This window comes from Corvus moneduloides, chromosome 4 (assembly GCF_009650955.1).
Source record: "Corvus moneduloides isolate bCorMon1 chromosome 4, bCorMon1.pri, whole genome shotgun sequence".
Classification (NCBI taxonomy): domain Eukaryota; kingdom Metazoa; phylum Chordata; class Aves; order Passeriformes; family Corvidae; genus Corvus; species Corvus moneduloides.
This window is the reverse complement of record NC_045479.1, coordinates 20,554,024-20,579,636: the sequence shown is the minus strand read 5'-3', so window position 1 is coordinate 20,579,636 and position 25,613 is coordinate 20,554,024. Positions and strand designations below refer to the sequence as shown.

Below are 25,613 nucleotides of genomic sequence, written 5' to 3'. Positions count from 1 at the left end.
GTCACATCCAACTGTTGAAGCTGTAGCCAATTGTCTGGGAAGCACTGGTAGATGTGCTGAAGAAAATTCATGACAAATCCATCAGCACATCCTGGGTTGCCCATTACAGTATTTCTGTCTTCTTTAAAGAATAAGAGAAAACTTGTTTCCATAGTAAACTGGTGTCTGTTTATGGAAGAAGAAAACACACATTGATATGTGACAGTTCGGCTCTTGGGCTGGAAATATGAGAAGTTGCAAATAGTATAACCTTTGATCAAATGACCAATGTTTGTAAAAATAAGATCTGTACACATTGTTCTTTCCGTCTCAGTGTCCTGAACTGGGCTACAAGTGGAATGGCAGCTTAGGCAACCACATTAACCTTTTTGGGGTTAAACTCCAGGAAGCTGAGAGACAAGAAATATAGCAAGTAAAGCAAAGTTAAACACAGCTGAGTTTTCACTCATTTCATGCCCACATCCACGTGCATGCAGAGGCACCAAGTTCACAATAGACTGATTTTGCACTGATGAAACTTCAAGCAAACCTGAATGAGGGAATGACCTCTTCTTGCAAACCAAATCTTTCCATCATTTGACCCTGTTTGTGCTCCCAACCAAGCCTGCAGAAAATACACAGAGAACACCACTTCCTTTGCTGAAGGCCTGTGCAAATGTTTCTGATAAATTTATCTCACACTGCCCTGCATAATGGATGGTTCAAGTACCTTGGTGAGGCTTCTGAAAGGACTGACTGTCATCAGTTGATACCCCAGGTCTGTGTGCATACAAAGTTGCCACAGAAGAGGCAAAAAGCTAAAATAGACACCACAGTATCTGATGAAAGATGGGCCATTTCTTATCGGACCCATTAAAATTCCAGTCTTGAAGAGAGAGGGGGCTGAATTGTCCCCTGGAATTTGCAGTCGCCACTCAGGGGAGCGTGGTATTCAATAAAATGGTAAATAGACCAGGAAATGCCAGATACATTTTTTATTACAGTGCTGTATGGCTGACTATTCTCTGGTTGATGCTGTATGACAACATTTCACTGATAAGAGCTTGGTCGGGTGGCTTTGCTTCTGCTTCCTGGGAGAATGGCTTTGAATGGAAAACAAGACTTGCCTTGTTTGAATTACCTGAGTAAACCCAGACATGTAAACAGACTTAGGTGAGGCCTTCTGCAGGAGGTGAATATCACTCTTGTAAATCACCAAAAGCTGTGGAATATATATTCCTGGCTCCGATAGAAGCCAACAAAAAAGAGAAAATTCACAGCTGGAACTTTAAACCTCTGTTGGTTGCTTTCATTTTGCTCTGTACAAATTCATTGCACAAATGAGAAATGAGCCTGTCTAATTACGTGAGTAGATTGTGGCAAGCCAAATGAGCAGAAGCTGGACATCCAGCTTTTTATTTCTTTGACACTGGGAAACTTTTCTCCAGAAGTACTCAAGCTAAACTTGACTCAGTTGGAGGAAAAACTTGGTCCTTATTTTGATTTTTACTTTGCAGACACTGACTAACATAATTTTGTTCAGCGGGACCTTCAACATTGATATACACATATGTGGAAAGGCTCTACTCTTTGGATATTTAGATAAAGATACCATATTTTCACTTCATTGCTGGAAAGGTGTTAAAATTTTTTCAAATGCACTTTCCAAATAAGCAGGCTTCTAGAAAAGAGTTTCAAGTGTCTCTGCATACTAGTGAGTGTTAAAAATATACTGCTAAAGCCTTTTAAGATAGCTTTTATCCTTCCAAATCCATTACCTGCACCATTGCATTAACATCCGTTAGTATTCCCTGTTTTCTTCCTGCCTACTGTTTTTATGACTGGATTCAGTTCACTCTGAACTTCTCCCCCATTACCAGAAGTTTTCCTTACTATGCTGACCTTCCAGAAGACGGCTTTTCATTATGGGTTACATTTCTGCAAGGTGTGAGATATTCTACAAACACATCCTTTTGCTGTACTGCAAATAGGTGCCATTGATTCAGCAACGACTTGTGTTGCTGCATGATGAGGGAACACGTTTTTCAGAAAAGATCTTTTCCTGATCTTGCTGAGTTTTTTAACATCCGAATTGTCAGAACACAGCCAACATACTAAGAAACAGAATAGTAATTAGAACACTTTCCCATCTATGTGCTAATAAAGTTAAATCAAAATCCTATGAAGGTCTGCCAACATTTCTTGCAGATTTCTACCAATTTTCCTACTAGTATATAGCTGTCTTATATAGCATCTTACCAAAAAGTATATAGCATCTTACCAAAAAGTCAGCTATGCCCGTTGCTCTTTAAATGAACTTAGAGATCTTCTATGTGCAAGTTGTATCAATAATTTATTTACTTCCATTGTTCATTGGGAGTTCTCCAACCTTAACATCAGGACCAGTATTAGGCAGGTTTGAGGGAACATCAGCACTGAACCTTCATATGGTTCCTATTTACTGGAGAGCCAGAAGACACATTACATAATGTGTCCCAGATGTTAAGAAGGAGATGTCCACAGATGTAACAGATTCGATGCACGCTCTCTGTAAATGCACAGGGTTAAACACCAAACCTACTTCGGTGTGTGTGCACAAGGTCACGGGTTTTAGAATGGCAGCTAAGGTCCCAAGTAACACTAACTGCAATACATGTTACTCACAGTGGAAGGGGGAAAGACTTTCCAGCATAAGTTCTTGTAAGACACTTGAAGGAGAACAGAAGACAGGTTTGGCCTAGGTTGAGGACAATATGCCCCTACTGTGTAGACACTACTTGTACATGAATGATGTCACCACTTCCAAATCTGATTTGAGTTGTTCTAAATGAATGACGACCATAATCACCATGAGCTGGCAGCTAATTCAAACCAGAGGAATATGCATTTAGAGAGAGGCGGGACAATTACATAGTACAAAGACCCTTGCATGGCATAACATAGTTTATGAACAGCTGGTAGATAATAGCTTTTTTAAATAAACACTGTCTAGATGCACAATCCAGATCCCTCACAGCTCTTGGAATCTCAGTGGCTGCTGCTTTATTTTCCCGGCCAGTTGCAGCTAGAGACTCAGCAGGATGGCAACAAATTGACTGCTGGTTGCAATTAGAGAAGCCCAGTGAGGTGGCATCCCCATTAGTAGGTGACCTCTCTTGCTACTAAGTTTGCTTTAAAACAGCAAAAAATCTCAGCAGAAAACACCGTGACACTTCCCAGAACATTATCAGGACTCAGAGAGGTGGGAAGAATTTTTCTATATAAATTACTTTTCCAGTCTAAGTATGCTTCATCTAAGAGACTGTCATTATGAGCTGCAGGGTGATCCTTGCTCATAAGCCCTGTGACTAAACTTTGTTTTGACATCCCCCCTCTAAACATCATTTATCTGAGACAAAGCAATCCACGAGTAGCACAGCTGGTCAGATAGACTTCTTACATTGATTTGGATGGATGAGAATTAAGCATCTGAAGCTCGGCGTCTTCTGTAGGTGTCAACACCAGCTCAGCACAAAAGAGCTGAGCCCCAGGGCAGGACCAACTTTTGCCCTCAGGCAGGACTCCACTGTTTGTGCTACATAGAAGAGGATTCCTCAATGTGATGGTGTGCCCACCCTGAGACCTATTGCCTTTCCCAAGAAGCAGAGACAACAGGAACCACAAGTAAGAACTGGCAGGGAAAAGGAGAAAACATGCCACATTAAATTAAACAGAATCCCACACCATTCCAGCTGCACAAAATTCAGGCCCTCAAGTTTTTTTCTAAGTAAAGATATTAATAGCAAAGACCAGCATTTTTGATGCAACTCTTTTTATGTAGAACAATATAGAGTCTGCTCTCATAAACACAGTAGGACACAAACCACTGGAGGCAACTTTTCTTCTCACAGCAGCAGATCTTTGCCAGCCAGCTCTCCAGCCTCTCGGGCTTCTCCCAGGACAGGCATCCACGCAACTTGGCTGTGCTGCAGCTCCGCCTCACTGCCTGTTTTCCGCATGCTCTCTCCTTCCTTTCCCACCTGAACTGTCTCTCATCTACCCACACATATTTCTTTCCCAAAATAATACCCAGACAAAGCCAGTCATCCCACAATATTCAAATTCCTGAGCTGCCTTTGTTTTGGGTGGAAACATGTGCTTAGCAGTCTATAGCAGTATCTTCCGTGAAGGACAGTTTCCTGCAAGACATAATCCAGCTCACAGTACACCACAGACTGAGGCGCTGCATTCAAGCCTTTGCCCTGAGCTCTCTCCTTAAACATACTGCACATATTGATGCAATACTGGAGCTACATGTCCTCAATGTCATACTAATACCAGTGAAGTTTACCAAAGTTTTCTGCCTTTTTTCTTTGAATTTGGCATTCAATACACATAACAGTTGTATTTGCAGAAGTGCTGTTAGGGTCCTGCACCTGTGACAAAGAAAAGAAAAGCAGAAGTGCTGCATGAGAAAGAGAATATGGAAAATGTCCATGAATCAGTGCTGCACACATCCTCTGCCACGTGGCAAGTGATTTCCCCTTCACCACCTCCTCCCAGCTGTGGCCCAGAATACAGCCAGGATAAAATCCTCTGCACCTCAGGGCAGTGAATGTGAATAAACTTCCTCCTCTCTTATGTGGGTTTATGTCTATTGGACACAAGACCAGGAGGCAATGGTCCTGTGCACCTCTGAAAGGTAAATATGAATCACGTAAAGTTGCAGCAGATCCCACCTATGCCTGAACACTGGTAAGAAAGCAAGGTTTTATACCTTTGCTGCTTTGGCTCTGCAGCTGATGAAATCTGTGCTGGCAGTGGAATTGAGTCCTGTAATCCTTAGGCATTTTCTCCTGCCCTTTATAGGCCACCCACCAGCCACAGATGTCCTGTGAAGGTAAACCACATAGCTTTGAAAAAGCAGGGGGAGATGAAAGAGGAAATATTAAAGCAGTCTGAAAAGTTCACAGGTAAAGTATTTTATCGCACAAGTAGGAGTGTGGTGGGTCATTTACTTGGCACTTGTGACTGCAATGTCCCTGGGGAATCCCACTTTAATGTTATCATCCTGCAGCAGGGCTTCTCTTCAGAGTCCCATAAAAAACAGCAGGAAGTTCCTTGCATTCCAGGGCCAACAACTGTTAGATCACAACAGAGCACTGATGCCCTGGCTAAAGGATATTGGGAATGGGACATGGGCAGAGATCCAGATCCTGCCTGTGCAGAACTTCATAGACTTCTGTCCATTAGAGGACAGCAAAAGCAGTACAGGGATACGAGCTAGGCTGAGAGACTGAAGCCAAAAACATTCTTGTCCCTTGATGACTGTCAGTGCCAAAGGATGTGGCTAGACAAGCTTACTTGCTCCATTGTCTGAGTGGTCTGCCATGAAGTCCAAAACCACCCCCTTATAAAAGCAACTGAGGCTTAACTGATACTGCTTCATGCTGGGTCAGTCAGCGTGGTCCCACTGCTCAGCTCCCTTCAAGGAGCAGTAGCATCCACAGACAACCTGTGAGAGCAGCCTCAGGAGTCTGGGAGGAGTCATATTTTTTCTGTGAATATTTGAAATACTATATTTCTCTGAAAAGCAGTTAGAAAATGCAGCCAAGAAGCGGAAGGAAAGGATAGGATAGTTTTTTTCTTTAAGACATCTATATCTTTCAAGCTTGGCTGAACATGAAGACTTTGGAAAGGTAGGACTTTTGAAGTAACAATGAGAGCCATTATAGACTTTTAATATCAATATTTTCCATACCTCAGCTTGGGTATAAAGTGTAAGAGAAATGACAGGACAGCTAGGAGAGGCTGGCTTGGTCTCAGCACGCTTCAAAGAGAGCATACAAACAGCTTGGATCTACACATACATCCCTCTAATTCACTTGAGTACTGGAATTTTGCCCCACTCTGCTAAAATATTACTTCAGTGCTCAGGAGTAGAATCTGTATTGCATTTTGAAGCTATAAAAAGTAGTCAGGACTTGAATTTTGAGAAAGTGCCTCCTTATAGGCACAAGCAAGAGGGCAGAAATGATTTTATCAAGCTAAAGGCTGGGGATGTAAATCTGCTGTGAAAGGGAAAATGGAGAAACTAAAAGTTTTGTCTGAAAACGGGTCTCATTCCAACATAACCAATTCCATCCTGACCCAGCATCAGAAAGTGGTTTAATAAACCACAGCTGAAGTGGGAAGCAGAATTTTTCAGGTTTAAGGACATGCTGTCACCATTCCATGAGGCTCAGGAGATTTGCATCAAGGTTTCAAGGGACACCCCTTCCTCAGATCACTTGCTCCAGCCCAGCACAGCTCATGCTAACAAGACTAACAGTTAAAAACAGATAACAAAATGTTGGTTGATGTTGCCAGGGAAATAAGTTACAGGGTTATGGTCTTAATTTTACAGGCTGTATCTGCATATAGATCTATGCATCTTTCCAAAAGTATCTATAAATATATAGATGCATCAGACTCAATTTCATTTAGCCTTTATCTCTCCTTTTGGTAATTTCAGGCCAAAGAAATATATCTTGAAAACTTAATTTCTACTTTGAGAAATCACACTTGATTTAGAAAGGATGTGCTTTGTTCTGGGGTAATCTCTCCTGATTCTGCTGTGCCAAAGCAGCATTCTCAGACTCCAGGTCTTGTTGCAGTATGGCACCTCTCGGCAGGTGTTGTGGATGTGAAAGACAGAAAGCTCTTGTTTACTCTGGATTCCTTTGCCCTCTCAGCCTCTCACAGACTGAGCAAATGGAGGAAAACACAACCTCTGCTGGAACAAAATGTCCTTGTAGAAACAACACATCTTCCTAACTTTAAGCATTTGCTAATTAAGGCTATGCCAAGGAAACAAGGCCTGTTCTTTCTAATCTCCATAGAAACGCTCAGTCATGCTTCCTTCCTAACCCACTGCAGGCATGTCAGCATGCACCAGCAAGCCTTACTGGCTGGTCCAGGATTTTTTAGACAACACTATGTCTGAAATATGCAGGGAGGATTTTTTTTTTAAAGTGTTTGTTGTTTTATTTATAGGCACAATTATCAAGAAATTCAATTGATCATTCTACCTTTCCTGTTTATCACATATTACAATGGGTAACCTGGGGTGCTGAAAGCTCTCTGAAATTCCTGGCAATCCACAGATGTGTGCATGCATTCCCATAATATTTGACTAAAGCTAGGACTAAAAGTTTCAACCATGGAAAGGCTCTTTATAGCAGATGTTAGTCTTTTTTTGTTAGAAGACTGGGTTATGTAATTATTTGTCAGATTGAGATATTTTTTGCCTCGGAGATTCCAGTTAGAAGCTAACTTGAAGTCCTAAATGACATTTGAGATGTTGCTTGCAGTTTGATGGCTGGAAATATGATGACAGCACTAAGTAACTGTAAAGGCCACTCCACCATCTTCCAGCTCAATCTAGGAGCTAATGGGACCTCCCCACCTCTTGTCCTTGCAGCTGTTTGACAGTCTGTCATTTGCTTGTGGGAGACTTCTGCAAATCTCTTTGGATGTGTGTGACAGGATAAGGAGCTGTTGGGTGTGCTCACTCCTGTGACTGCCTGTCCTCTGGAGAATGCCTTCCTGCAGTGCATCCATGGGGATGCCTGCTCTCAGGACACACACAGCCTGGCCTTGGGGAGACCTTCAGGTGTCAGGCACACTTACCATTAGGTCCTTTCCTCATAGCCAGAGGAATACCATAATGTTCAGGACAGTCAATAATGCTGGCACTGTGCTTTGGAGCTCCCTGGCTTCCCTGTGCCGTGGACACCAGGATTCTACTCTTTACCTACACCAGCAATGGCTCCTGCACGTAGCTCTGGGAGTCATGGTGTGAGCACCAGGAGTGAGAAGGATCTCTGCTGCCAGACAGGGCATCTCATTTGCCTTAAGCTCTAATGCAGTGGAGTTCTCCATATACCAGTGACTGCTCTGCAGCCAGTGTGTGCTGGATTTTTCTTCCTTCATGCAAGTTCTTGGAAAATAACTTGTGTGCCCTCATTCTGAGTTCATTCATTCATTCATTCATTCCTTACCTCTTTCTTTCCTTTTTGGGAATGGCTTTTTAGTTGGCCTGTCTCACAGTAGCAGTTTACTTAGCATCTGGGAGAAGTTCTAAAGAAAAAAGGAAAAAAAAATCCATTCCAGGAAGCAAGACTTGCGTAAGGGATATGAATTCCGTATCTGCTCCCTGACTAGCATTTCAAATCCATCTTAATAACAAAGCAACTGCAGTCTATTTGCATTTTATAAAAACAAAATGTGAAATCCTAGCCTAATGCTTTGAAATCAAATCTAAAAGCTCACAAATTCCATGTGTCATGCTAATCTGAAGGCTCTGCCTACTATAAACATTTCTGAATCCACAAATGCATTTCATGTTGCCTCTGCCACACTTCAGTGGAAGAAGAGAGGGAGAGAGGAAAACCTTTCTCTGCAACACTGAAAGTAATCAGCCTTACAGTAATCAGCCTTAATTGTAAAAAAATCTTAATTGTAAAGATGTTTTTAAAAGGAAAAGGGTAAAATAGAGCTTTATGACATCAACAACAGGATTATCAGGCCATTGGATTTTTAAATTCTATTGTCTAGTTAAATTAGCCAGCTCCCTCCATCTTTCCAATGACGGATTTAGCCGATTAACATGACTTTAACATAAACTTTATGGTGTATAGATTAGTGTTTCCAAACAAATTAAACAATGTTTAGGAGGTAAGTGCAATTAGGCTACATCTCGGTCCTGATGGTATTTGTAATTGGAGCTTCAACCTGAAAGACCAAAGGCCAGATGCTTAGCAAAGCACAGCTGGCAGTAAGATAATTAAGTTACATCACATGATGCTGGCTGCCACTTGGGTTTAATCCAGAACTTTAGCTTTACGCTAGAAAAATTACTTTAATTACTCACTGTGAAAGAAGAACACATCCCTCACTGGCTGCTGGTAAATCATGATATGCACCCTTAAGATCTAAATCAACAAAATTCATCCAAAGCAGAGAGAAAGAGCATTGATGCTGAGTCAGACCTGAAGTCCAAGCCATCCCCTGCAATGCCCATGAGAACACTCAGTAGCAGATGCTTGGGGACATCCCTGCCAGCTGGTTTCAGTGGGACTTCAGATTGAGGAAAGGCTTATTTATGACCTAGATGCCAGGGAACTGAAGGGCCAGTGTAGAGTGCATGGGCAGAGCAAATGCAAACAGGGAGACTTCTGCTGCTTTGCCCTCTGCCATTTCCTCCAGGGGTTTAAGATTAATCTTAATTAATAAGGTTATGATCTTAGCTTAAAAGGCCACGAAGCTGTGGGACTGGGTATTTCCACATTCAGCGGCCTGTGGTGGTCATTACCCTAGTCCTTGAATGCCTTAAAACCTGTGAGCAACTCTGACGAGACTAGAAAACTTCATGTACATGGATAAGGTCTCAAACAACATGAAAAGATGGCCACTTATTTCTACGTACAACAGAGAAGTTGTAGTGAACTGTCATTTTTAATGGATACTTAACAAACTAGGTGCTTGGCTGTGAATTTCATTATTGTTTAGGAGACCATCAGCACTTCTTCCTTTCTCCCACAGGAGCTGTTGAGATCTACAACGTAAGCACCAAAGAGATGAGAAGCCAAGGAAAGGGCAGGAAAAGACAGAAATGTATGTATAGCAGAGCTGCAAAACTTTTTTTTACTTTTCACTTGATTGTATTAATATATGTGCTTACAAAGTTTGGGATTAATCTCGTCCAGCTTTGTATATCTAAGAATTATGCAAGTTTCCCTTAGCAGTAGAGAAAAATAAGTACCCCCAGAAGGCTATCTTAGCTGTATCCCAGCTATCTCCAGTGGAATGGGGTGACTCACCCTCCACAGACGGGGAGGATTTCTGGGGAGAGATTTTAAAGAGCCTGGGATGACCATATTTCAGTTAGTGTGACAAACCCCACCCAAAGAGACCAAAACTATGAGTCCTAAAGAACAAGTCAGTGATTAAAGTGAGTAGGAAACTGCAAAGGAGAGCAGAGCCTTGCAGTAAGTGACGTGACAGCTCACTTCCATCTATCTCCCCATTCATTTGCTTGTCTGCAGCATTAAACTGCTGTTAAGACACAGCCTGGATCCTTACCCCGTGTTGGCTGAGCAAGCTTTTGAGGTGAATGGGAATTTTTTGGAATAAGGGTAAAGATAATACTAAGAATGCACATCTGGATTCCTTCCTGTGAGAAAAATAGGAATGGACAATCTTACTTATCCTTTGCTACAACAGATGAATGTCATCACCCCCTAAAACCTACCTACAACAGGACGAGTAAAAAGAATTCACAGTCTTTGAGCCAAGCTTGGACTACTCTGTTCCTGGAAGCAAAAGTGGCTCCTTTTAAGATTAAAAGTGCATTTTGCACCCTTCAGCTTAACACAGGAAATATGTTTTTAGAAAGGTTTTTAGAAAACAGCATCAGCCTTGGGCAATATGTGTATTTGGAAGGTGCTCTAGCATATGCCTTTGCTGAGACCTTGCTTTCTTCTTACCATATTTACTCAGAGCTTTCCTCTTCTTTTTATCCCAGCTCATTCTCACTTCTGCTTTTCCCCACTGTATTCTTGCAGTGGGTTGTGTTGGAGGTCAGGTAATAAGATTATGATTCTTCCAGCCATGAAACTACTTGGTGTCTGTTCATTGTATGTTCTTTTTCTTCTTCCCTCCTTCTCATGATCTCATGCTCACATGTGACTTTGGTCTCCAAATCTTTTTTGGCACCATGAGGTCTGCACTTACCCTTAATCATGCTCCTTATCATGTTGATTTATTTTGAACATGTAATGATGATGCAAGCTTCTCTTCAGGTCTTTTGCAGAAAGCTCCCTTTGGATATCCATTCTTGAAAATTACTTTTTTCATGTTAGCTCAAATTCATCTGTGGCCTCTAAAGAAGATGAACCTATTCCTATGCAATAAAACTGGTATTACAAAGCCTTAGTGCAACTTCACTGATTTCACAGAATTACAGCAGGGAAGAATTTAGATCCCCTGGGTTTATGCTACTCCAGACCACAGCTTGGCATAACTCATTTATTATTTTGAAACCCTCTGATGTAATTTGTGAGTCCGTACTTCATGCATTTATCTTGAAAGAGTTTGCCCTACCCCACTCTGAGTGTCTAGAAAAGCTCATTGTTTCAAAGGCAAAAGTCATTAGTGACATTTTCGTAGGAAAACGTCTTTCTAGACTAATTCAGTTTTATCATTATGATTTGAATAAGCTGACAGCAACCAAAGATGGTTTGGGGCAATCCTCTGTTTTAGAAAGCAGTGTGTAGGTAGATGGCAGATAGGTTGGTTTATTCTTTCTGAAGGTATTTATTGTCTCCCTTACTTGCACAATTGATTTGTAATGTGACTGTCTGCAATAACAAGGGCCTGGTGGTGAGCTCAGAAGCAACTCATTACCTGTGTTCTCAGGTATTTCTTTTGTGGAATATTCCCTTGTGTGACCACAGAACTATTATACTACAATGAATTCCTAATTAGAAGTAAACATGCATCTAAGAGAAATTTCTTTGAACCTGTTATCTGAGTTATTTTGCCTTCAAACCTTAAGACTTACATACATGTTTCTGCTGTTCCCATTTTAAGGCAGTGCTTAAAATGAAGCATGTGAGATGTAGAACAGCAGCTTTCAGGTTGTTATCTATTGTCAAGGATTTAGATGGATGCTTCATCTTGGAGACCCAGATATGCTTAGCAGATATGCATGGACAGACTCTGATAAGCAGCCAGTGACTAACCCAGGATTTCTCTGTGGTATGATGGCATCCCCACTGTTCAGGGTGGAAGGATCCTACCTGCCTTGCTCTGCTCAGCCTGCTCTACTGCAAAGATCTGATGCAATCAGACTAATGCAAGACAGCCTTTGCAGCAGATCTAACGCAGAAGGCTGCTGGCTCACTTTTTGGACAAAAAGCACACAAAGCACAGAAATTAGCGGAGTGATGCTTGTAGAAATGGCTAAGGGTGTCATTGCACCAGATGTATTAAAGGAAAGGGGATTTTTGTTGTACTTTCTGAATTGGTACAGACTTGACCCCAGGGTCCAGTCAGTGTTACCTCCCATGGCTGAGAAAGGGGCTGCTGAATGCAAAACCTCTACTCTGGTGGTCCCTACGCCCAGAGCATCACCCACAGCTAAAGACCCAAATCCCAGGGACCTTCCTGAAGCAAATCTCTGACATGCTGTAGTGGCCATGAAAGCTGGCAATGACTTCTTATTGTTGAATGCTTTGGGACACCTCAAATATGAATGAAGCTATATAAAATTCAATTCTATTGTAAAGAAAACAGCTGTCATGAATTAAGGTTACATTCAGCTTTTGAGACGTGGACAACTGTCCAGCAGGGAATGAACAGAAAACTCAACCCATTTAAGACGGAGATTTGTCTTCTCTTTCCCAGAAAACAAAACCCCAGGGATTTTAAATCTATAAACCATGTGTAGCATATCACCCAAACAATTTCTTTTGAGGTTTGAAAAACCCCTTGCTGCTAATTGTTGGTTATAGATGGTTTGAAAGAAAAATGTAGTTTTAATGCTGGGTTTAATTAAAATGCCTTTAATAACAGTCATGGGTTTTGCAGCACAAGTGCTATAAGGCCAAATCCTGCTTTTGCAGTGAGTTGAGTTCAGAAGAACTAGATGAGCAAGCAACCCAAGCCAGATTTGGGCCAAACTTTGCAAAACTCTTTTGCTTTTAATGTGACAAAAGTCTGCGTTCCCAATAAGAACATTTTTCTGGAAAGGAGCAGAATTACGGTTTGAACTTTATCATTTCCTCTTCTACAAAACAATAGGGGAGAAAAGGAACCTTTCCAATTTTTCACCCCTTTAATTAATAAGACATTCTTTAGTGTGTGACAGGAAAAATATGTGATGAATGTACTTGATATGTTATGATTAATAGCGGTCTAGGGAGGTTTTAGAGACATGAGACGCCCCATAAACACAGAATTAATACCAAAGTGAACATTTTTATAATGTCCATTTTGGCACTCTCCCTGACCTAAGATGTTGGTAGCTTTATATATCATTTAATTAATGCTTTAAAAAAATAAAATGCAAACAGCTCTTTTCAAACCATAACGATTCATTGTATGACTTATGTGGGTTTGAACTGGCACAGTTAGTCAAAACATTCCTAGTGCCACTTTATTTCCATAAGCCATTTGTATTGTAAACTTTACTAGAAATTTCTGTGCCAGGTTTGAAGGGTTCAGGCAGAGGGCACTTTGAATATAGGAGCTGAATGTAGCCTGCTTAACAAAATTATTTAACAGTGTAATTAGTAATAATTAGAGAAAGAGAGGTAAGCTACACTAGAGGTATCTCTTACTTCTAACTAGAGTCTGCAGTGTCTCTCGTCAGGTCTGAAAACACTGGCCCTGACTAACCTCTCACACTGGTGAAAATTACAAATAACTAGTGGTGTAAAGAGTAGAAAATAGTAGGAAAAAAAAGATATCTTTTGGTCCACTGTCCATCTCTTGCATTGAAGGCGGTGTAGGTGGTATCTTCCACTTGGTTGTGTCTGGAAAGGTCCTTGAGTCAGGGCTGTTTTGGGTACTCTGCTGAGCTGATGGTAGATGCAGTCAACCATTGAAGAAAAGCCAGCTGGTACGTGGATATAAACCCAGAAGGATGGGATTATACATGGTCAGTGAATGCCAGTCTGGAGCAGAACACAGCAGCAGTGGATCAGTGCAGGATGAGAGCAAGCCCAGGGGGAGTCACTTGTTTGAAACCCTGAGGTGGCCATGGAGCTGAGCTGAGGAGTGCTGATAACAAGAGAAAAATGCTGTATGTGCTACAGGCCCATTGTTTCTGAGCACCCAGGCCTAAAGACCATGGTTGTAAAAATGGAAAGATACTCAGCAACCTTCCCCAGCCTCCGAAGGAGAAAATGGAAAGGAGGAAAATTAGGAAGTTCATACTGAAAGCAATCACATGAATGATGGCACTGTTAGAGAAAGGACAGCTTCTCGCTCACTTACTAGACCAGTGAAAATTAAGGGATAACTCAAATGTCCAAGTTGTTCCTGAAAAAAAGGAAAACAGAATATGTAGCTGAGGATCGTAAATCACCTTTCACCAAAAATCTAAGATGGTTTGTCAAGGATGAGAGAACAGGGATATTGAAGTGCTTGTGATAAAAAAATATATTTTTAGACAAACCTGAGATGGAGTAACATTATATGCTATACTGTAAGAGACCAGAAAGGAGTAAGCATTCACAAAGCATGGATAAAATTATTTGGAGTACATGTACAGTCTGTTACGCTATGCCAAAATATAGGATGCAAAATAAATATTAATATTAAGGGTAAGGTCCATGTTTTCCTCAGTATGATAGTAGACAATTTTCTTTATCAATTAAGATAAACTTCATTGAACAAGAGGGCACCCTTAATTACACTTTGTTTTTATAAGTGATAAGAAATAAAAACTTGTTTCAGGTGGATCGTGGGTTGATTTAGTTTAAATACAATTTAACTGTAAACAAAGGCAGTTTTGTAATTAAGGTTTTAGATTTCAAATGGATAAAGGCTCAGAAATGAAGGTACCTCATTAGTGAGCTATCCAAAAGAAATCAAGGACCTGAATGCAGAGGAAACATAGAATTACTCAAAGTCAAAGGGATGAAGCCTATCTAGACTCTGTATCATAAGCAAAGGAAAAATCTTTGTAAATTTGTGAGGAAGCACTCTGGACAGAAAGTGGTAAATATCCACCTTGAAGAATATATTGAGGTTTTTAAAAAAGTCTTCTCAGGATGGGAAATTGAATGATCAGCAAAATGAGCTACATTAGATGTCAGGAAACACACAGGTGAAGTGAGAATCAGTGAAATTCAATCTGAATTACACCTTGGGGAAAAAAATTTGAGACAACAAGCAAAAAGCTGTTTAACTACATGTATAATATTGAAGAAAAAGTAAAGCCCTACTGGAGTGAAGATGGTAGAGAAATCAATGGTAATTCAGGTAAAGTTTCCAAACTCTGCCTTGTTTAATTTAAGAAAAACAGTGAAATGGAGTAGGGTGGATAATGGAAGTGAGAGCCTCAAGCTGAAAATACACACAGCTGATGTTGAAGCAGAAATCTCCAAACCAGACAATCTCTCTCCTGTAACTGTGAAAGACCTGGCACAAGAAACTGAGGGTTGAGTATTAATGTTTGTATTGGTTACACTGGATTGGCATCGTGCATTGCAGTTGAGCATAGCTAATGCAATCTTTGTGAAAAGATGGAAGTAGCCCATTGACAACTAACTCAACTTCAGTAGAGTACAAAACATAGGTACGAATTTGAAAGGAAGTATAAGTCGAGAGAAATATAAATCAATAGAAAATGGAGCATGGCTTTAACAAAACTGAATCATGAAAGAACAAGCAAGTATATTTCTTAGATGATAAAAATGCTTTTGTAGACAAAGGAAATGCAGCATTTAATCTGAATTTCAGGTAAACATTTGATATGAAGCCGTAGGGAAAAAGGTTACATTATGTGCAGAAGCTGAGAATAAGTATAATAACTATAAGTCAACAGGGAACTGCCTAAAGGGCACCTCTCAACAGCTTCTGTTGAAAAGGAAATTATCAGGTGGGAGGAAATCTATTGTTTGATGGATTGACCTTAAGACCTATTCACTTAATAGTTTCATTAGTGACCTTGGCATGGAAAAAAGTAGCAAATGAGAGATATTTACTGATGACATAAAACTGGAAAGCATTAAAAGAATTGGAAAAAAAGAAATAGATAACCTTGGGGACTGGTGCACTAGAAGTGAGATCATGTGTAACAGAACTGAGAGCAACACCCTTGCACAGAGGGAGCAAAGACACAGGTCTGCCTCCATCTGTCTGGCTAGTTTGAACCTTCAGAAACAGGGAATACTCTTTTCTTTCCTGCTCATCTATTATCAAGAAAGAAGCACTGAAACTGATAATAATTAAATGAATGGTTTCTCAAAAGGGTGGAGAGACTACTTCCCGAGCAAATGTAACGAGGCTCACTTAGGTCATCAAGGTGAAGCTGGAGAAGAGGTGGGATTGTTTCCCCTAAGTACACTGTGGGTGTGGAGAGGAAACCAGAGCATCAGAGCTGTTAGAGCTGACGGACAGTTCTGGCACAAGAGCTGTGTACACTGCTTCCTACACAGAAATGTGAATTTTTGGAGCAGTTTCCCACTAGCTGTATTTGAAGGAAAAAACCTCACTAGCTTGTTATGAATCAGTTTATGCAATTAACTCTACTTCCACCAGCTGCCTGATGTAACTGGCCTGAAGGCTCACAGCCTGCAGGATCTCTTCCACTCCTACTCTCTAGAGCTGCAGCCACACGCATCTTCACAGCTGAGGTTCACTTGCAGTTTTTTTCTGACAAATTCAATGTAACTGATGCATTTTATGACCCATCATCATAAGTATTTGAAACACCTTGAAAATGCTGGCTTTGAAAGGAAGGTGGGAGACCTGCAGAGTGCTGTTTCCACACTTTTGACAGTATTAGCCTCACCATAGGGATTTTAAGAGTTAACCAATCTCAGAAACACTGAATTTGAAAAAAGGAGCAGGGAGGGTGTGGGGTTGGAGAGAGGAATTGTCAAAAGAAGGCAAGTTAGAGTAAGACCTTACTGAGCCCTGTCCTCTCAAATTTCCTGTGCTTGACACATCATCAGGATGATGTCAAAGTGACTTAACCAAGTATGACACTTCATTCCAATAATGTGGCCAAGCAGAGGAAATTTGAAAGGATGTGGCTTATGGTACTGAAAACAATCATTTAGAGAAATGCATGACTGCTGTTTTTCAATTTAAATGAATTTTAAGCTCTTTCTCTCCTCTCCTAAACACATATTGCACCACTTGGAGTATTTGCATTGCTGCTGAGCTTGCCAAAGGTTGTTAAAATGGCTTTACTGTGATTAAAAAGGGAGCCCCTAGTTCTGATGTGGGGACTTCATCATACTTGGTGTTGGGTGCTATAGTATCTGTGGCATGAGTAACCGCTAAAAATACAAATTTGAATTCCTTTTGTTATTGTTATTAATTTTGATACTATTAACTTGTAACAGTAACACCAAGCAAGCAAGCCCTGTGAGCCCAGAAGCCCCCCTTGTGAGCCTGCTCACTTTGCAGCCCTTCTCCATAACTCTGGCCAAGCAGTTGGTGCTGGGGGTGATGGGCAATCTCCAAATACTGTGTCAAGAGCCCGGGACAGAGGGGACTGGCTCCAGGACGCCCTAATTTTCTTCTGTGTGTAGGCAAGCAGCAATTGGTGTGGCCACAGGCAGCGTCTGCAAGGGCAGCTGACCTTTTCTCAGCCTGCAGCAATCCCCACTGAGCGCAGTGGCTTTTTGGGGGGTACCAGAGGTTTCTTGTGGTGGACAGATGGTGCTGTCTCTCTCTCTCCCAGATCCTCCTTGAGAATGTTGCATTAAAGCTTCTTCTCAACTTTGAGGGGCAGCATGCCTCATGACAATATGACGCAACATTTTCCAGAGCACCGAATTTCCTCAGAAGCATCATTTAAAAAAGAAAGCTCATTTTCAAAAATGTTTTAGCCATGAATAGGCTTCAAAAACATGAGTCACAGTTACAGCAGTGTCTCAGTTCCCAAGGCATGTCTGAAAACTCTAGCTGTTCTTTCATGGGTAGTAGGGGAGAGAGAAGTATATCTATGATTTAGGGATACTTAGCTCAAATCTGGGTGCAGTAAAGTAATTTCTAGGAACAGAGGGACTGTTACATCCAAAAAACCATCTCAAACAACACCTTATATATCATCAGAAAGAACTGATTAGGTTTCATTTGCTCCTGAGAAAAAGGCCAGATAGATTTTAATATGTTAAGGGATAAATTAAAATAAAAGAAAGATGAACATTTATTTTTGAAGGTGGAGAAAAAGGAAGAAAGAAATGCCCAAAAGATCAAATACTTACGTGTCTCAGTCACTAAAATACACAGTAACTATAGCTGTTAAAGAGGTCTGAGGACAAACATAGCTTCAATACCTACACTCTTCTTAGTTAGAAACAGATAGTTTTTATTTAAAGAATATGAATCCTTTCTTTGCTTTGGCCAGTCTTTGTTAGATGCTGGTTTGCAGTTTCAGCTTCCACTGCTGATTTAAGCAAACAAAGCTTTATCTTAAATATGGTACATGGTATTTTCTGGCAAGTCTTAAATCCTTGAATTCATCTTATCTCTATGGTGACAAGCCTACATTTGGAATAAACTATCATGGCTTTTCAGAGTGGAGGCGGTTTCAGATAAAAGCTGATGCCTCTGATTTATGGCAGTTCTCAGCTTCTATGGCTTGAAAAAGAGGAATGCCTGATTATTGGTTACCAACAGCTTTTCCAGGAATAACTAGTTTTGAGTAAAAAAATCCAACTGTAACTATGTGATCTGACTCAAAGCATTGCTGATTTACATGGAAAGATAGGTCACTGCTAAAGCCATATAGACACACATGTGCCATCTGTGTTTGAAGTAAAGTCCTTGTTGAGAGGAAGAAAGGGAAGGAAACAACACTGACCAGTCTAGAACTATGAAGAAAAATATTTTTCCCATGTAATAACTTTTACAAATATCATTTGTAAATGTCTGCCTCATGTATGCTCACTCCCACATGACAGTGGCCATGAGCTGTTGGCCCATTTATCTTTCTATTGAAAAGGGGGTGGTGTTCAATTCCCATTAACTCTGTTAAAAGAACACAGAAAACCCAACTGCTTAACAGAATGACATTTCCTTCTGAGAGCACAGCCCTGTTCTGGTGGCAAGACCATTCCATCTCTCAGCAGCTAGATATCAACTGGCTTGCAATGCTTCCCTACCATCCGCAAAGCATCACAGTGAAATGTTGAAAGATGGATTTTTGTGTTCAGATAACACTGAAACTGGCTGCAGGAACTCTTTGAGCAGGTCTGAGGTAAGGTCTGGTGCTTTGTAGGCACCAGGATGATGATGAAAGCAAGAAGGGTCCTGCTAACATGTTCAGTAGACAACATGAACTTTCTAGTGGAACATAAAGTTCTCTTTTTTTAGTGAGTGTAATGATATTATTTTGCAGTAATATTTTGCCAGGTAATTCTTTCCAAACCCCGTCAACGATTCTTTCATAAAGATGCTATAGGAGACTGTGATGATTGCACAATGTCTTTTAAAAAGAATCTGTGAGGGCAGATACTAAGTTTTTCAAGCTTTTTCACTTCTGAACTCAGCTGTGCTGCTAGTTCAGTCATAAAAACCCAGTGGAAACTATGTACAACACGTTTGGTTTCAATTGTCTGTTGATTTCACCCAATTTATATATACCAGGTCTTTGCCAGAGAGAGAGATTTTTCTTTTTTTATTGCCAGTTGATGCCTTACACTAACTCCTCGCAGTTTGTGTCAAATTTTAACTTCTGTTGGTTTTAACCTTGTTAAAAAGAGGAAGAAAAATGTTCCAAAATCAGGTCCCGTAGATCTCCTTGATCTTATCTGACATTTTCATAGGAGTACCTCTCTAGGTCTCATGATCTCATTATTCGTGAACAAAGATTTATAGCATCAACTTTTTTTGCAAATATGTCAAAGTGGAAACTAGCATTTCAGGCCCCTTAAAACATTACAAGAAATATGATGTTGGGAAAGAGCTGTAGGAGGAGAGGTAATAACAACAGTCATATAATCCCCTAGTGAAAAACTGTTTCCTTCAAAAAGCAATATCTTTTGTCTTTGCATGGAGCTTGATGTTGAATGAGATATTTTAAAGGAATTCCAAAGTGCTACCTCAAAGGGAATTGACCAGACAGAAACATGTGATTTTGAAATGCTGCTGAGCTGGAAGGAAAGACAACACCAGCACATCTGTGGATGCTATAGAGACCGGGGCCTTTGGGTGTCTGCCTGCACAGTATCTGCTGTGTACTCTTGTTTTGTTACTTATTTCAGTCTGATCAGCCAAGGTCCGTGGAAGGATGCATGTAGCTACTGGGTGACACAAGACTAAACTTCCAACATAAAACTGCTGTCCTCAGTCTTACTTTTTTTTGAAAGAAACCCAGAAAACAATACTTTTCCAGTGAAATAGATTTAGAAAGAAATATGCAAAGAATTATTTTCATAGTTTGTAGAAAGTTATGCACGTGCAATCACAGTGCATAGTGGCTGCACTCACCTCAGATAACCCTCAGACCAAAAGGTGACGTCCTGCTAAAATGAAGTTTCTTTTGCTGGATGCCTCCTCTGAATTCCTCTGTTTTTACTCTTCGCCCTGTGTTTATTTCCTCCTTATCTCTAATCTGATCTCATTTCTAACCTGCTGTTATTCAAATTACTATTTTGGATGCTTTTTGGCTTTGTTCCTCATGCACAGCCATTGGTGTTTTAAACAGAGGGATTCTCATGCTTACACTGAAATCTACTTCTTGGGCTGCCACTACATTTTTAAGCCATGACAATCTTCTACAAACACTGTAAGAACTATTCTTCATACAAATGCTTTATCAAACCAGAGTTTCTAACATTGTCTTAGCTTTCCACAGCTGCCATAGGATACGTAAATCATTCAGAAAACAGGTTTGTAGCAGGATTCACAGCGCCTTCTTTTTTCTCTTTATCAGTCTTTGGGCCTCTGGGCTCACTGTTATATACGAACCTATTTCAATCATCACATTTATATTTACAAAAGAGAGCAAAAGAAGCTGCCATTAATAAATACAGTTTTCAGGCAGGGAAAGAAGGCATCAAAGATATCCAATGGTTATACCCCTCATTAAAGGCCCAGTGAGGTCAGTAAAAACCTTTCCTTTTGATCCACTGGGCATTGAACAAAAACAGCACCCATGGTGTAATACTCAAATGGGATTTAAAAACCTACCTCTAAAACATGTTAATTCCCCATCTCTTTGTGGATCATGAGCTTACCAGAATTCTTCTGCTGCTTCTTTAGCCCCACTAAGCCTATCCCATTCCCTTTCAGACACTCAACTGAGCTGTGTGCCAAAGCTTTCTAAATTGTCCTCCGTTTTTCCTGTGCAGAGCAATTTCCACAAGATACGGTCTTGCTTAGTGCCTTTGCTTAGTGACTGGGGATGGAACAAGTGAGGAATTCTGTGATCTTTTTTCTATTAAGCCCTAATCCACAAAGATATATCTATAATCTTTATATTATCAGCCCTCCCCTTTTGATAGTAACTTAATGATGACAAGTATTCTTTCTCTGCAGGTCAAATGGCCTAGGTAATGCTTTAAATGATGTATCTACTCAAAAAGAAAGCACTGGCAAAGATCATTGTTACAGGTGAATCATAGGAATAGCAAATTTGATCCAGTCACTGCTGTATGTAATTACTACAGCAAGGATTTCAGGCGCCATGCAGGAGTGCTGTGTGGTGGTTGGACAGCCGTTGTAATGAAGGTGGGAAATTAAATCAGACTAATCTGTTTTACATCAAAAAGGCATATTAGTCGTACTGTATGTCGTACTGTACTGTATGTAATGTCAGCCTTGACATTAGCTGCACAACAAGGGATACTTCAGCCTTTTAAACTCAAATTGTTCCAATGTGCAGAGGGGACAGATATCCTGCTTGGGAGGGAATCCAGGGTGAAGCTGGAGGGATAAACTTTCTGCCCTTCTCTCCCTTCTTATCTCTGTATAAAAAGGCCTCTGAGAGCTGGCCAGTCAAAGTTTACTTGAGGTAGGTAAGAGATGTAGAGCTCAGCAGAGAGAAGGCAATCTGGTGGGATGCCATGAGATGGGTGTCCAGTGTTCCATGTGGGAGAGGCATGCACCCAGGATGAACAGCAGGGTTTGGTTGTGTGCATGTTTATTCAGAGCAATTTGACTTGGAAGAGGCTTTTTAGACCACATAATGCAGAAAAAGGGATTATGGCATGGTTTGTTGTGTTCCCTTGTGCCACTGTCCCTCTTGGGTGAGCCAGTGGCAGGGTGCATTACACAGCAGGATGTGGTGCCAGCAGCATAGCTCACCATGCAAGCTTGCTTCTCACAAATCGGTGTTTTCTCCCTGGGGTAGATAGACACCATATACAGAGAAGAAGTGAAGAGCTCTGCACTGAGGAAACCATAACCACCAACTCCAAGAGATGCCCCTATAGTCACACTCCTGTAGAGGGAGTTATAGAAAGTGCAGCACTATGATGCTAACCTCTCTTGCCTGTGTGGAACGAAGACCTGACAAGCAAGCCCCACTGTTTGTGTTTGGCCAGCTCGAACCAAATCACAGGGAAGTGCCCATCTTTGCTAGTGATTGCTGACTTTGGCTCTTTGATTTCACAAAACAAAGCTGCTTTTGTCTTTCAAAAGATAGGCAAAAATCCTGCTTGCTTTTTAACCATGACCCTGGCACACATCTAATCTCTGTTCCTGTAGGGAACAGGTACAGCTCCAGCATCTGCCTGGGGACATTAGCGTGCATGCTACCCACCTCCCTGGGTGAGCACTCCCATCATGCAACCATTGCATGTGAGGCTCTGCCTACCCCTTTTCTCAGACCTGTCTTATTTTCCTTAACTATTTCAACAGTGGCTGGGCACAGCAGGAGGCTCCCTATATCCCCATGGTCTTATAGCTCCAATGGATGAGGAGAAGAGGGATTTCCAATCCCCCACCCAAGTCAATTCCTGAAAAAAACACCAAAGCCACATTAGAGAGGAGGAGAGGTTGCCTCTAATCCACTAACCCCTGAATTTGTCTACACAAAGTGGAACTTTTATGTCCCACACTGTCATGTATCCACAAAGGACACTGTGATTGTTACAGCTCAAATGCGGGTTAGAGTCTCTGTCCAGGAGATGAGAGCTGCAGGGCCAAATACCATCTGGAGTGACTTGGATGTTCCTTGCTAAGACCTGCTATCTCCAAGCTGTTCATGAACAAGGACAGGAATCTGCTTCTCTAAAAAAAGCAGGTGAATGTTAGGGTAAGGAAAGCATGGTAAATTCTGTTTTACAACAGCCACAAACAGCACTTTTTAGGGTATTATAAAGATAAATTCATGATTTCCTTGTATCTTCATGGAAAGATTGAATGGTTTCGTAACCATTCATAAGCATAATAAGTCACTGTATGAACATTTTTGGAAATTTTACTTCCCTCTTTGCATAATTTTCCAGATTAACAATTTATGCTACACCAGGCTTCTGAGAGGCTGATAGCATTGATGCCTAGTGGCCATGACAGCAGTCAAATGTCTTCTCAAAGCTTATTGGTAAAATATTAACAACATCACATACTGTGTGTATCAAAAGGAAATTCAATTTGACAAGTCTACTTAAAAATAAATAAAGCTTCCACTTTTACACACTGCCCACATAGACTAGAAACTCCTTCAGATTTTTGTGCAAGTATATGTGAATTACTCAAGAAGATGAGCAAAGTGTGATGTTCTCTGGTCCTTCTCTCAGGAAGCTTTAAATATGAAAATTCCCTTGCTTTCTCAGAGTCACTTGCTATTTGTTCTCTTTTCTTTTTTTGAGTACCACAGTTCCTGCAAAGGAAAGTCATTGCAATGTGTAGGCAGTCCCCAAAATGAACAAGTAATATGAAATGTCTTTGTAGCCTGAAATATGACTATTGGGCAAAGGAGCCTTTAACCATATGCCACTGCAAATAGCAATTAGTTCAAGTAGAAAAGATTAGGCCAGGTGCAGGTTTTGAAGTGACTTTTGGTGGGAGAAGGGAAAGGTCTCTCTTTTGTCAATTGTCTGTGTTAATTCATCAGGCATCTGAGGAATTTAGGGATATTCAACCTCTTGTGCTTCGCCAACACAATATGACCTCGGTGGCATCTGTGGACTGGACGGAGGTGCAGGGCTTATTGACGGTTGTCAGTCCACTGGAGTGAAAGAGCACATAAGCAAGAAGAAGCACATGATATATTTGTCTTCCACAGCACAGCTCTTTTGCAGGGGCTTTGTTGGAGGACTCCTTAAAAAGAAAGGCAGAATGAGCCCCTCCAATGTGGGAACCCACGGGCAAGCTCAGCTCAAGGACCTGAGACAGGCAGCTGGCAGATGAGGTGGCTGCAGCCGTTCCCCTCCAGCCTTGCAAAGCTAGCGGTGACCTTCAGAAAATGACAAAGAAAGGGGGCTAACACAACAATGTGTGTCCCTGAGATAAAAGATAATCTCAAAACTTCAAAAACCTCCTTAAAGGATTGGATTAACTTCTTCTAATCCTCTGAATCATGGGTAGATATGAGTTCAAAGGACTAATGTAATTTTATTATTACATTTAATCAAATGTTTAAGTTAAGAAATAGGAACTGAGCTAAGGCCAACCTTCCCTTATCAGCTTCCAAAGTCTGAAAGCAGGAATGAATTAATTAAGTAAATGTAACAAGCTTAGGGGTATAACACACAGCAGCAGCTGAGTCAGCTTGACCATCGGCCAGTTATTGGGGTGAGATGTGCAGCTCAAGTACTACCAGATGATTCAATTCACATATCTTGGCAGAAGCAGATAAGCCTAAAGGGATGCCCAGAGGGAAATAGTGTCATAAATTGGCAAAGCAGAGAGTAATTCACCACCTTAAACAAAATGTTGTCATCAAGGAAGTTGTGCATTTAATTCCTGCAGCAGAGTAGGCTGCCCTACCAGATGAAAGCACATTTTGCAAGTTGGCTTTTTATTTAAGGAGAAATCAGTTTTGCTGTGTCCAGGTGTATTTTATGCAACTGTCTTTCATCAGGTCATGTACTCCAACCCTTCATTTTCAGGAGATTCACTCAAATATCAGTGTCAAATAGGATCACATTGGTCATGATAAGAGAGTTAAAAGTATAGAGTGTTTTCTTCCCCTTTTCCATAGCTTCCTAGAGGCAAAGACTTCTTCACAAGTGCAAAAATAAAGTATAATTTTTTCAAAGATTGCACATTAGTTTGTATTGTGAATCAGGAAACCGTAATACATAATCAGCTCCACTATCATAATGTATGTCCAAATGACAAGTGACTAAAGACTTTCCTTCTATAAATTAACTATGGATGAGATGTTGCTAATTGCAATAGGTTTCATTGAAGCACAGTCAATTAAATCAGTGCAGTTTAACAAAGGAAATTCTGTTCTAACAGGGCAGGTTTCAGCAAAAGCATTTTGCCTTAGATGACAGATAGTGCTTTTCAGACAAGGACACTTAAGTGCAGCGTAAAATAAATTATCTTAAAAATCAGAGTACATTACAGGATATTTTCAATTCAGTGGGAACCTGAAGAAAGCTTGAAGAAAGGTAAAGTGCAATATCATTTGAACAAACCATTCCAGAGGCTAGTGATTTCTTCTGTTTGCTAGAAAATTAAGGCCACAGAACATCTAGAGGGGAAAAGACAAGGAGCCTTGTTCTGAGCCTTGTTCTCTTGGCTTTCAGCTATCTAAATCTGGGAAAAGCACGGGAAAGTCATGAATAACAACAACCTCAAACCAAGCCAACCACCAGTTTAATATCCATGAAGAGAAGGCACTGGCAGTATGCTGGCTGGATAAAGTCATGCTACCCAGGTCCAGCACAAGACCAAGAGCTAGGAATTTAGGATAGACACAAAGTAGAATTTTTCTCGGCTTCAAGCCCACACCTTAAACACAAAAC

General features: G+C 40.8%; 1 long non-coding RNA gene across 1 annotated transcript in view; it reads right to left on the bottom strand.

Annotated features, from left to right (window-relative positions):
* Positions 1-2,272: 2,272 nt before the first annotated feature.
* Positions 2,273-25,613, bottom strand: part of LOC116443543 — a 43,503-nt gene continuing 20,162 nt past the window's right edge. Inside the window, exons 2-4 of the long non-coding RNA XR_004239959.1 lie at positions 8,001-8,079; positions 4,736-4,850; positions 2,273-4,394 (exon numbers count right to left, since the gene is read on the bottom strand). This is a non-coding gene — a long non-coding RNA (uncharacterized LOC116443543). The remainder of the gene's footprint in view (positions 4,395-4,735; positions 4,851-8,000; positions 8,080-25,613) is intronic.